This window comes from Symphalangus syndactylus, chromosome 21 (assembly GCF_028878055.3).
Source record: "Symphalangus syndactylus isolate Jambi chromosome 21, NHGRI_mSymSyn1-v2.1_pri, whole genome shotgun sequence".
In the NCBI taxonomy this organism is placed as follows: Eukaryota; Metazoa; Chordata; class Mammalia; order Primates; family Hylobatidae; genus Symphalangus; species Symphalangus syndactylus.
Genome location: NC_072443.2, coordinates 74,811,555 through 74,824,556, shown reverse-complemented (window position 1 = coordinate 74,824,556; position 13,002 = coordinate 74,811,555). Strand labels below are relative to the sequence as shown.

Below are 13,002 nucleotides of genomic sequence, written 5' to 3'. Positions count from 1 at the left end.
GGTAGAATTGAAGGACTTACTCCATTACTGACATACGAAACTTGATGTCTGGTAAACAGGATGCATTACAAAGCAACTCAAAATCCCTTTTAACTTTTAGATGTTTTATGACTAATATTAAGGTAAATTTTTAGGTAGAATAACATATAGCCATGAAAAAGAATGACATATAGCTCTCTTCACTGATGTGTCATCTTTCCTGGAATCACCCCAGAGCACATCTGGGTCTTATGTAAAACGATCACCACAACGTAGGAGGTCTCTACAGGCAAGGAATGTCGGCCTCCTTCCCTAGCCACGGGTTCATCAAAAGCCCTCTAATGGGCCTTTGCTGAGTAAACAAAGCAGGACACAGATCATATGATGTATGAACCCCGTTATTCAAAATTGTCAGGTCTAAACCAGGTACAGTGGCTCATGCCTGTAATCCCAGTACTTCGGGAGGCGGAGGCAGCCACATTACCTGAGGTCAGGAGTTCGAGACCAGCCTGGTCAACATGGTGAAACCCCGTCTCTACTAGAAATACAAAAATTAGCCAGGCATGGTGGCGCTCACCTGTACTCCCAGCTACTCAGGAGGCTGAGGTAGAATTGCTTGAACCCAGGAGCGGGAGGTTGCAGTGAGCTGAGATCATGCCACTTCACTCCAGCCTGGGTGACAAAGACTCTGTCTCCAAAAAAAAAAAAAAAAAAAATCAGGTCTAAATATATGTGAATGAAAGCAGCAGGAGGGAATTGGAAATAGGTTTACCAAAGTTTCAAAAGGAATTGTCTCTGGGTGGCAAAATTGGATGGGTTTTTTTTTTTTTTAACTTTCCTTTTTATATTTTTCTGCAATGTTTGAATTTTTCTACCCCAGGTATGTACTATTTTTATAAATTAAGAAAAGAAATTTTCAAAACGGAAGCCTAGGGTGATGAAAAGAACTGTGGCCTGTGCATCAAGATACTTGGGTTCCCTGACAGAAATAAAGGGCTGTGGACATTGGATATGACATTTTTCACTACTCTGGACCTTAAATGTTACCATTAGAGCAGAGTTTCTCAACTGCAGCATTCCTGACATTTTGAATCAAATAATTCTTTGTGGCCGGGCGTGGTGGCTCAGGCCTGTAATCCCAGCACCTTGGGAGGCTGAAGCGGGCACATCACCTGAGGTCAGAAGTTTGAGACTAGCCTGGCCAACGTGTTGAAACCCGTCTCTACAAAAATGCAAAAATTAGCCGGACATGGTGGCAGGTGCCTGTAATCCCAGCTACTGAGGAGTCTGAGGTGAGAGAATTGCTTGAACCCGGAAGGCGGAGGTTGCAGTGAGCCAAGATTCCGCCATTGCACTCTAGCCTGGGTGACAGCAAGAATCCGTCTCAAAAAAAAATAAATAAAAAATAATAATTCTTTGCTGTGGGAGCTGCCCTGTGCACCACAGGATGTTTATTTAGCCAGTATTCCTGCCCTCTACCCATGAGAGACTGCTCTCCCTTACCATCCTGACCCAAATTGTAACAATCAAAAAAATGTCTCCAGACATTGCCAAAACTCCTCTGGGGAGCAAAATTGCCCCACATTGGAGCAATTTTAAGTTTCCCCTGCACTTCGTGGTCTGTAAGTTTCTTCCTTGCTGAAAACCTTTGTTAATTTTTAGAAGCTGTATTTAAAGTCTGTGGTTTTAGGCCCAGTGACTCCCAGGTTAGTAACTACAGTGTACCGCAGACTCATCAATATTTTCATCACACTAGAGAGAAAGATGAAATGGAAATGAAGAAAATCAAGAAATAAAACTACTAATTTTCAGAGAAAACTTTAGAACACATGGCACAGATGTGAAACTAAAAGAATCCAAGCAGACACAGTGGTCATTAAAAAAAAAACGAATAAATAATAACTAGCTTTTGACAGCCCCACCTTTTGTTAAGGTAACTGAAATACTGTAGAATGTTCCATTGCTTTCTAGTTTAAAATGACTTATAGCACTAGCAAAGCCAACAGAGTAGTTTGTGTGTACTGCCATATTTTTATCTTTTTAAAAAAAGCTTAGTGTTTTCTCTTTACTTCATAAGAAATACAAGGATAGCCAGGCACAGTAGCTTATGCCTGTAATGTCAACACTTTGAGAGGCTGAGACAGGAGGGATGCTTTAGCCCAGGAGTTCGACACCAGCCTGGGGAACATGCTGAGACTCTGTCTCTAGAAAAAATAAAAAATTAGCTGGGCGTGGTGGTACACACCTGTAGTTCTAGCTACTCAGGAGGCTGAGGCAGAAGGATTGCTTTAGCCCAGGAGGTCAAGTTTGCAGAGAGCTATGATCACACCACTGCACTCCAGCCTGGGTAACAGAGACTCCATCTCACAAAAAAAAAAAAAAAAAAAAAAATACAATGATATCTTGCTATTTTTCCAATAAGGATATTTTACTCTTCTGGACTAACAATACCACAATCTCATAAAAGGAAACAAATTACCCATGTCTTTATTATCTTCCTAAATGGTGTCTTATTTGTCATTCTATTAGCAAGAACTCCCTAATAGTTGATGCTACCATACTTCTGAATTAAAATTATTTATGCTTGTGTTAATGATTTGCTACTCTAAGATCCTCACAGCTTTTGAATTAAAAAGAATGACTAAAAAAGATTCAATGTTGCCTTAGATTCATAACTCTGAAAATCAGTAGTTCATCCATACAGAGAAAGCCATCTACTAACCAGAATGTTTCCATAACATCAACACTCTACAGCTGGCACATACTGAGTGTTCAACAAATGTAGGGTACCATTATCATTGTTCACAACCATGCCAGAAAATAATGTTATACCAAATTATTGGCTAGTACTGGCTTTTATAGCAACTAAAAGGCACTAAGTATGAAAGGGCAGCCTATCACTTAATAGATTAATATTCTGAGTTCTTTCACAAATAAACCATAAATCATCTTAAACTGCCTGACCATCATTTTAACATCCATGTCTTTCCATGTGTTCAGTTAGGTTCAAATTGAGTCACCCTGCCCAATCCTCTTCCATCTCCAGCTCCCCTTTAAACTTTTCGTTTATAACTGTGGATACTGCCACGGCTACTAGGAAGTAACCCAAGCTAGCTGGTGCATACAGCTGTCCAATCCTTGAGCTGGGCTCAACTAGCATGGTAGCCCAGCAAACCGATGGTGCAAGAAGCCAATGTGGCCCTCCTCTGCAGAGACAGCCAAGGGAAGGGGTCCCACCACATCACAGGAGTCATCTCTCCCAGTCTTCACTGGAAAGCGCACTGGGCTAGGAATTAGGACTCCGGGATTCTAATCCCAGGTTTTTTAAATAACATACTAGATCCGAGGTACGCAACACCTCCTACCCCTGATCTTCTAGAAAGGTGAAATCTGAGGTACTTTTTCCTAGATTTAAAATTCTTTGAGCGTTTCCTTAAACCAGATTTTACAATTAAGTTTATTTAAAAAAAAAAAAAAAAGAGCCCTTTTGACTGACTGAAGGGAAATGAATTGAATAGCGACTATAAAACAGGAAGAATTTCTCTTATATTTCAGCAGATATCAAATAGATGGGAAGTCAAGGTCAATTTTATCTTATGAGAGGTGGGTTGCAGGAGATCACAAATTGAGTGAGGCATTACAAAACGCAATGCCATACTACAGCTTAAGTCTCTAAGTCAGGGCTGCCTAGGTTCTGACATGGCTTTTAGAAATAACATTTTCAAAACAAATAATTATGACGTGATTAATGTGGCCAAGATCACTTCAACAATACCTTTGTGGATATCTTTGTTTCCTATTGCCTCAATCCCCCACCCTCAATCCTGAATCTTGACAAATTAGGATAAATACACTATATGGCCTCCCAATCATTTATGATTGATTGGCTTCAGGACTTTAAGTCATCTTGCTAAGCCTGACGGATTTATAGCCAACACCTGAAGAAATGAACGCACATACTCAAACAAATTAGCCCATCACCTACATAGCTATCTCTACAACAAAAAACAAAAGCAAAAGATTAGTCCATTTACTATGATGTCTTTACATATTTGTAAAGAAACAGAGCCAGAACACAGGGTGAAAAACTCCCAAAGAGGAAGAAAGCATAAGGGGGAAAATCTACTTATGCAAATTCTAAAGAGATCTATAAAACTGCAATCTGAGAATTTCATTATTAAGCTAAGCCTCTTAGTATAGAAATACCCAAAACTCTCAAACTGGGCAGCTAATGGAAAGTTAGAAAGCGCCAAAAAGACTTCCTTCTTTCCCTCATTCATCACAGGCAATACAGAATCACTTGCTCAATATGATAATGTGACTTTTGTCAATGCATTTTCAAATCAGATCAAGGATTGGCTGCTGATGATGTCATATCCAATGGTTAATCCCCAGTGAATGCAGTTTTAATATCACATGCATCAACACGCCACTTACATAGCAAAGTATTATATTAAGTGTAACAATAAATGAGTGGTGCAGAAAAAAGCAGCTATTAGGAAAAGGCTATGTACCACTGAAAAGGAGGTGGTGGTGGGGAGCAAAGGAGTTTCTTCTTTTTCTTTTTTGATTACTAAATGGAACTAGGTCATCAAACAACACACATGTCTAAAAAGATCAGAAAATGAATATTGAAATTCAAGTGACCTAGAACATTCTAGTACTAGAAATATAAAAATGGTTGCCTTCAATGAAAAATATCCAGTAATCGAGCAGAGATATTTGTAGGGGTTTTTGTGTGTGCTAAGGGAACAAGTAATACAATTAAAGTCATTCAAAGATAGATAAATTGGCAGCCACTGCTTTTCTGGACAGGGCAACTTACTTATCTTCAGCAGGGAAAACTGGCCAAGTCAAATTGTGACTTGAAGCCTTATAATAAATTTTAAAGTGTCAAAGGGCAGTTAAGATGGTACTGAGGGATGAAAGCGAAGTCACGCAAAGCAGAACAATAAGACAGAAGAACTTAGGAAGGGGACCTTGAAATATGGCTTTCTGCTATGAGAATATTGATTAAGAAATGTCCACGCATATGAAGAAAGCTTCTCCCACAAACGAGCCATGCCAACTCACTCGGTCATTTTGGGAGGACACAAGTCATCATTAGTCATAATGATTCTGAAAACTGCTCTCACACTACCTTATTAAGGCCTGTATTTCCCATTTAAAGTGTTGGGCTTTCACACTGATACGACTATAAACTTAGCAGAAATTCTTCTCACTATAAAACCCACGCGAGCTATTGAAGAATTCTTCAAGTCATACATTTGTTCTCAGTGACTGAGTAGAAACACTAATTATATTGCAAAATGGCTGTTCCTAAATTATTTTAGCCTTTAAAAAAAATCCAAGGCCTTCCTGAACTGGGCTCAGACACAAACTGCCCCCACCTCTTCCCTCCTCAGCGAGTGTTCTAGAGCGGGCCAAACGAAGATGCGTGTGATTAGGAAGCTAGGCCATCAATGTGCACAAGTTTGGGTGACCGAGTCTGCCGGTGACCGAGCCTGCAGGTGGCAGCTCCGGGTTATGGTGGACAAGATTTATGCCAAGGATATTAGAGACAGAAACAGACCAAGGCTTCGAAGGCGCCCATCCCCACACACGGGAATCGCCTGTCACATCACATCAACCTTGCTTGTCTCAAAGGGAAGACCATTGAAAAGTTAAAAGGGAAAAGAGTTCAGGGATAAAGACGTTACACCAAAGGGGGTCCCTGAATCTCGGTGAGGGGGGATGGGCACCAGGCTAGGTCTCCGCGAGTCCGTGAACCCCTGCATGTACATACCGCTTAGGAGCTGATTCACAGCTTTACTAAGGCTCCGTGGAGCCCCTAAATGTTAAATGATGCTGATTCGAGAAGAAAACGCACCAGCGGCACTGTGTCTGGCTTGGGCAGCCTCCCCAGGTGCAGGAGATCATGCTTTCCAGTTCCAATCCTCCCCGAGCTCCTTGCTTAGGGTCAAGGATACCCTCTCTTCTAGGAGCGGATTAACAGGGCTAAAAGGGAAAACGAGCGAAAGAAATGTAGAGATGCCGCCTTGGTGGGCAAATCTGACGTGCCTCCCGCGGAAAGAGACGCAACTTCCAGACCCGTTCCAGTTCTCCACTTGGGCGGGAAGCTTTGCGCTCCCAGCTGGAAGACGCGTCCCGAACGCTCGCGGCGCCCTTCAAGCAAGATCCTAGCAACCAGAGCTTCAGGGTGGGGGCGGGGTGACGCTGACCGGCTCCCACCTGCTTGCTCCTAGAAAGATCCTAGCTCACATTAAAGGGATGAAGAGCTAAGATCGGCTCGTCCAGAAAACAGCTCACGGTGAGTTCACAACCCCCTATACCAATTCATCGAGTGGCCTCCTCCGCATCAGGAGAACACCCCCGGGGATTCTGTCAGACACGAACCCCGAAACTGGAAGCGGCCGCTGCCTCTCTCCAGCCAGACATCCTTACTTCGGAGCGCCGCTTCCAACTTCAGGTTGCACGCCGACCTCAGCACAGGCAGTCTCCCCAGCGCCCCAGAGAGCCGGGATGAGGGGAGCTGCACCGAGCTGAGTTAAGTCGGTACCAGCCCGAGAGGCAGCGGCTGCCCACGAGACAACACCAAAATACAGGGTCCAAATCCACCCCCACTCCATCCTCTCGCCCCTGCTTATCCTTTCCAACCCTCCTTACTCGACTAGAGCCGGCATCCAAGTCGGACCGGCGCGTCCGGAACTAGGCACTGATTGCCGCACCGGAGCCCGAGGACGCTCACCTTGCCGCCTCCCCGCGGGAGCCCCGGGAGCGGCCCATCACCTCTGCGGCCTCGCCAGGAGAAGAAAAGTTCCCACGTCTCTACCAGGAGAAGCCCGAAACTCCTGCGGGAGAAGCCCGAAGCTGCTGCTGGAGAAGCGGCGGCTGAGGCAGGACTCCCGATGTTCGCCCGCAGCCGCGCGCGCAGTCGGTGCGCCCCGTCCAGGGCGGCGCGCGGCTAGCAGTGCGGGGCCGAGCCCAGCGAGCGCGCTGACCAGAAGGGGCCGGGCCCGCCACGGAACGCGCCGATTGGCCGGGCCGGCCGGCTGCTCCTGCCCCTGCCTGGCCCCGCGGTCCACGTGGGCCGGCCCTCTCCCCGCCCCGCACCCCTGCTCAGCCGGCGCGTCCCCACTGCCGGCCTCCAGGCGCCTCTCCCGAGCGCCTCACTGTGGCCACCACTCCGCAGGTGCTGAGCAAAAGGTATTCTTCCTGAACACCTGAGAGTCGCGTTGAGCTCCGCATAAGGAAGAGGGATTTAGGGTTCGGCTCTCAGTCGAAACCATTCTCCACGCAGGACCCAAAGCAGTTTGCAAGCAGGATTTCTTAGCCACCCTGTGCCGTAGCACATTCATGAACTAATCTGGCTTCGCGTGTAATGTGCTTATATGAGAGAGGAGAAAAGTCGGCCCACGTATCAATACCTAAATACTTTTCTTATTTAATGTATAAAATACAGCTGGGGCCGGGCGCGGTGGCTCACGCCTGTAATCCCAACACTTTGGAAGGCTGAAGCAGGTGGATCATGAGGTCGGGAGATCGAGACCATCCTGGCTAACACGGTGAAACCACGTCTCTACTAAAAACACAAAAATTAGCCAGGTGTGGTGGTGCACGCCTGTAGTCCCAGCTACTCGGGAGGCTGAGGCAGGAGAGTGGCCTGAACCCGGGAGGCGGAGCTTGCAGTGAGCCGAGATCGCACCACTGCGCTCCAGCCTGGGCGACAGAGCGAAGACTCCCTCTCAAAAAAAAAAAAAAAAAAAAATACAGCTAAGACTTCTTTGACTCCCTCCTCCCACCCCATCCCCAGTCATGCCCTCCACTCTTCCGCAAGTGAAGTAACTGATATCAATCAGTGACACTTAATGGTATTCATTTTACTGGGATTACTTCATCTGATCTCAATTTTATAGATGAGATAACTGAAGCACAGAGAAGTTAAATCGTTTACTGAAGATTACACAGGTAACTAGTAAATCCGTGCTCTTTAGTATTCAAAGCATGGCTTCGTAGAGCCTTCCCTTGAGAACACGTTAGAACTGTGGACTTTCAGGCCCCACCCCAGAACTAGAATCTTCATTTTAACAAGATGCCCAAGTGGCTGGTACATGCATAAAGTTAGAAAACGTTGCTCTGTACCACTATGCTGCTCACTGTCATTGGCTTGGCTTATCATCTTCTGGTCCTTTTACTCTGAATTGACATACAATTATGTGCCATCCTGCCCCTGCTGCACTCCAAAGTGTATTCGCCCTTCTCTGAGTCTACCCCTTGAACTAACCTATGGCAGGCTTTCTGCTTCTGTTCCCCGTACCACACATACCATAGCACATTTTACTTGTTAAACAGTTTCAATCTCTTACTCTGTTATTAAAATGGGGGTTCTAAATTCAAAGGCAATTTGTTATCAAGATGTCACCAGTTTAAGAGAGAATTCAAGCTTTGGAGATAGGGGCTTGATCTTTGAGATTTCCTTTAAAGACGAGCATTGAAATTCTGTGATGGCCAAGGGGAGATCCAAGCAAAACCTGAAATAGCATGCCAGGAGATTCCAGAGCTCTTTCTCAACAGCATTCATTCATTCATTCACTCAGCAAAACTGAGGGCCTACTCTGTGTCAGGCGCTGTAACAAGTGCTGGTACATACAGAAGGAAACACAACAGTGAAAAGTTCCTGAGTTCATGGAACTTATCTTCTAGTAGGGAGAGATGGGCAATTAACATGACAAATAAGTGAATTACAGAGTTTGATAGAAAGTGGTCAGTGTTATAGAGAGAAAGAAAGTAAGAGAAAAGAAGGTGAGTACTGGGGAGATGGTGGTTTTAAGAATAGTAGTTAGGCTAGTTCCCACTGAGAAGGTAATATCTGAACCAAGACTTGGAAGAAGTGAGGGAGCAAGTCATTCAGAAGAACAAGTCCACATTCATTCGTTCACCAAATATTTGTTGCTTCCATATTGTGTTGACAAACATGGTTCTGGCAAAGATCTGTGTGTTTACTTAAGCCCTGTTTTTCATATCTCCAATTTTCCTTCACTGGAGGTTTCTTGTCCTGGTGAGGAAAACCAAAACGTAAGCAACTGTGTTTGGCTCAACCTAATACCATGTTCTTCCATCCTGGATGTTCAGTACTGTTAGGGGTTCAACTTTGTCTCCCTAAAATTTATATGTTTAAGTCTTAACCCCCAGTACCACAGAATGTGACATTATTTGGAGATATGGTCTTTATGGAATTAAATGAGATCTTTAGAATGAGCCCAAATCCAGTATGACTGTGTCCTTATAAAAAGGGGAAATTCGGAGACAGACATGCACACAGGAAGAACACCATGTAAAAATCAGGGCAGAGATGGAGTGATACTTCCACAAGCTAAGGAATGCCAAAGATTGCCAGCAAACCACCTAGGGAGAAGAGAGGCATGGAACAAATTCTTTGCAGCCCTCAGAAGGAACCAACCCTGCTAACACCTTAACCTTGGACTTCTAGCCTCCAGAACTGTAAGACAAGAAACTTCTGTTGTTTAAGCCACCTGGTTTGTGGTATTTGTATGGCAGCCCTGGCAAATTCATACAAGCATAAAAGTGCATTTGTTTCTAAAGTAAGGTAGTACAGTTAAGGGACTCATCTGTAAGTTTCCAATGACCTGATGTCTCTTGTGCAGTAGCAAGCAGCCAGAATGATCTGATAAATTGAGATTTACTAACCAAATCACCACAAAAAAGGCAAGCTATATTAAAAAAAAAATAGCCACTAAGCCCCAATTATCCAATTGTTTCCTCATTCAGCTATTTATCAAGTGCCCGCCGTGAGCCAGGCTCTAGAATATGGTGACAAACAAGGCACATGTGACTTGCGTGTATTCTTGTGGGGAAGGTTGGACAGTAAATAATTCAACAAACATATGAATAAGGTAATTTCAGAGCAGAATAAGTGCTAAAAGAAAATAAAAGAAGGCTATAGTGTTAGAAGGATATGAGGATGGGTTTAATTTGATTGGCTGCCTAGGGAAAGTCCCTATGAGGTAGTGACATGTGAGTCAAGACCTAACTGACAAAAAGCCATCCAAGCGAATATCTGCGCAAAAATTGTTGCAGGCAGAGATAGCAGTTCCTCTTATAAGAAAACATTCCTGTCATTCATTCGGTAACATTCTTTCTCTCTCTCTTTGCAACTCATTTTGGGTCCTTTGAGGTTGTATAAAATCAATCAACATCTGTTTCCTAAAAATGGGGTCAAATGATTTATTTTCTTATGGAAGAACCTGTGAAGGTCACGCCAACAGTATTTTGCACACACCACACATTCACAAAACACCCCTGGACGTGCCTCTGTATTTGTAGGTAGTGACACCACGTGACTTGGACACTGTGTTTACTTTCCTCATTTGTATAACATCCAGAACACTACTGGCATGTCCTGGTGCTTAATCAATACGTGCTGATGACTGACTATGCCTGAAAGGAACGTCCTGACTCTCCTGGGCCTGTTTAAAAAATCCTCTTGTTTCTAGCGAAGCTTCAGTTTTAAAATTTTGCAACACAATTTTGCACTTACTAATTTTTCTGAGGAGACTAATAAGTATGATAGCTAACTTAATTGGAGGCTTGTGTGTGGCTCACTATACTAAGTACTTCACACGGATTATCATCTTTATAATCCGCGTAAATATAAGTAAAGGTAAATACAAGGTAAATTCTCTTATTATAATCTCCACGTTACAGATGAGAAAACTGACGCTCAAACAAGGCTAATATGCCCATGGTTGAAACCACCTTTAAACGGCCAACTTATGCCTTGACACAGTCTCGCTTACTGTCAGCTCTGTGCTCGAGTGGTTGAACAGTGAAACAAGTGAAGAAAGAACAGAGAAAAAGCAAAAGCATCTGTCTGGGTACACATGGACATACTATGTAGAATAATAGGCATTGAAGACTACAAAATGTGGGAGGGTGGGCGCGGGGTGAGGGCTAAAAAATTCCCCGTTGGGTACAGTGTTCACTATTCAAGTGATAGGTACATGACAAGCCCAGATTTCACCACCATGCAACATGTCCATGTAAGAAACCTGCCCTTGTGCCTCCTAAATATATAAAAATAAATTTAAATGTTTTAAAAGCATCTGTCCATTCCTTTACATTTGTCTTTGAAATTTTCAAAGCACCGTTTTCTAACTTTTCATTTACCCCAGTCTTCTAGCTTTCAAGTACACTTTTCTAGCCGGATATTTGCTTTGTTTTCCCTTGCTTCAAACTAGGAACTGCAGGGACTTTACAAATGAAACAACTGATATATACAGTTTTTTTTTGTTTTCAGCCTGTCTGTTCTTCAACACCCTCTAAGGAAATGTAAGTCCAGCTTCTTAGCACTCAGCCTACTTTGACAGACATCCTATCTCACACATTGACAGTGCCCCAACACTAACGGGTCCCTCCCCTTATTCAAATAGTAAAGAACATCACGTCCCTTGCCAGACCAAATGCTATACACAATTTTGTAATGCCAGCTCTGGCCCGCTTTACACAGATACTAATAGATCCTCCTGCCTGAGAGTGAACATCTAAAAATGGCTTCGGCCAGTCTTTGTGAATAACTTTCTATTCTCCTGGCTTCCCCACAGTCCTGATCAGGGAAAAAGCCCAGAGAACTTGCAACAGTGAAAAGATGTGAGGCTTCTCTTGTTGCATCCTGGATTCCCCCACCTTGCCCCGGAAGTGGGTAACCGTTTTAGCCATTAAATGACTTCCTGCCTTGGATGGCTTGGTCAGACTTGTTTTAGACTTCTGGAACTCAGACAAGGTGTCGGGATATTTGCTTTGGAAGGCTCAGGTGGGTTTCACTATCATTCCCTTCGCTGACCACAACTGCTTCAATAATTTACGCCCTGGAAAAGATCAGCACTTCAGGGCAAATTAGCATAAGAAGGATTTATGAAACCACAGTGGGAGGGCACTTTTAGAAATCATACAAGAGCTGCTGCACAGAGCAATACAAGCTAGGTTCCAAGCAGGACCAACCCCAGATAGAATCATCAAAGAAATAATGCTCCTTTTGGTACCCTCTCTTCTGTCCATCCCTTCCACTCGAGAGTCTCCCAATATGATAATATAACACTCAGCTATACAGAAGGCTGGTGATGTCATTCATTAATTCATTTTCATTGATTCTTTTGCTAATTTGTTTAAACATTATGTTTGTTAAAGAGATATTTGTACACCCACATTCATAGCAACATTACTTTTTGGATAGAAGCAACCCAAGTGTCCATCAATAGATGAACAAATAAAATGTGATATATACATGCATGCAATGGAATATAATTCAACCTTTAAAAGGAGGGCTATTCTGACACATGATGCAAAATGGATGAACTTGGAGACATCATGCTAAGTGAGATATGCCATTCACAAAAAGACAAATACTGTATGATTTCATTTATGTGAGGTACTGACACTAGTCAAATGTATAAAGACAGAAAGTGGAATCGTGTGACTCATGCCAATGACGAAGCCAACGCAGGAGGATCACTTGAGCCCTGGAGCTCTAAACTAGCCTGGGTAACATAGTGGGACCTCATCTCTACAAAAAACAATTTAAAAACTTAGCCAGGCATGACGGTGCTCATCTATATTTCCAGCTACTTGGGAGGCTGAGGTGGGAGTATTGTTTGAGCCCAGGAGGTGGAGGCTGCAGTGAGCCATGATCATGCTACTGTACTACAGCCTGGGTGACAGTGAGACCTTGTCTCAAAAAAGAAAAAAGAAAGTATAATGGTGGTTGCCAGGGACTAGAGCAGGGGTGTCCAATCTTGGCTTCCCTGAGCCACACTGGAAGAAGAAGAATTGTCTTGGGCCACCCATAAAATACGCTAACACTAATGATAGCTGATGGGCTTTTTAAAAAATCACAGAAACATCTCATAATGTTTTAAGAAAGTTAACAAATTTGTGTTGGGCCACATTCAAAGCCATCCTGGGCCATATGCAGCCCATAGGCCATGGGTTGGATGAGTTTGGATTAGA

General features: G+C 43.6%; 1 protein-coding gene across 2 annotated transcripts in view; it reads right to left on the bottom strand.

Moving 5' to 3' along the window:
• Positions 1 to 6,939, bottom strand: part of TAFA4 (TAFA chemokine like family member 4) — a 209,265-nt gene extending 202,326 nt beyond the window's left edge. Inside the window, exon 1 of one of the 2 annotated variants that reach the window (XM_063630774.1) lies at positions 6,728 to 6,939. The gene's annotated coding sequence lies outside the window, so the exon portion shown is untranslated. Of the gene's footprint in view, positions 1 to 556; positions 669 to 6,727 lie in introns of those variants that run through there. The other variant, XM_063630777.1, reaches the window with a different exon arrangement.
• Positions 6,940 to 13,002: the final 6,063 nt, after the last annotated feature.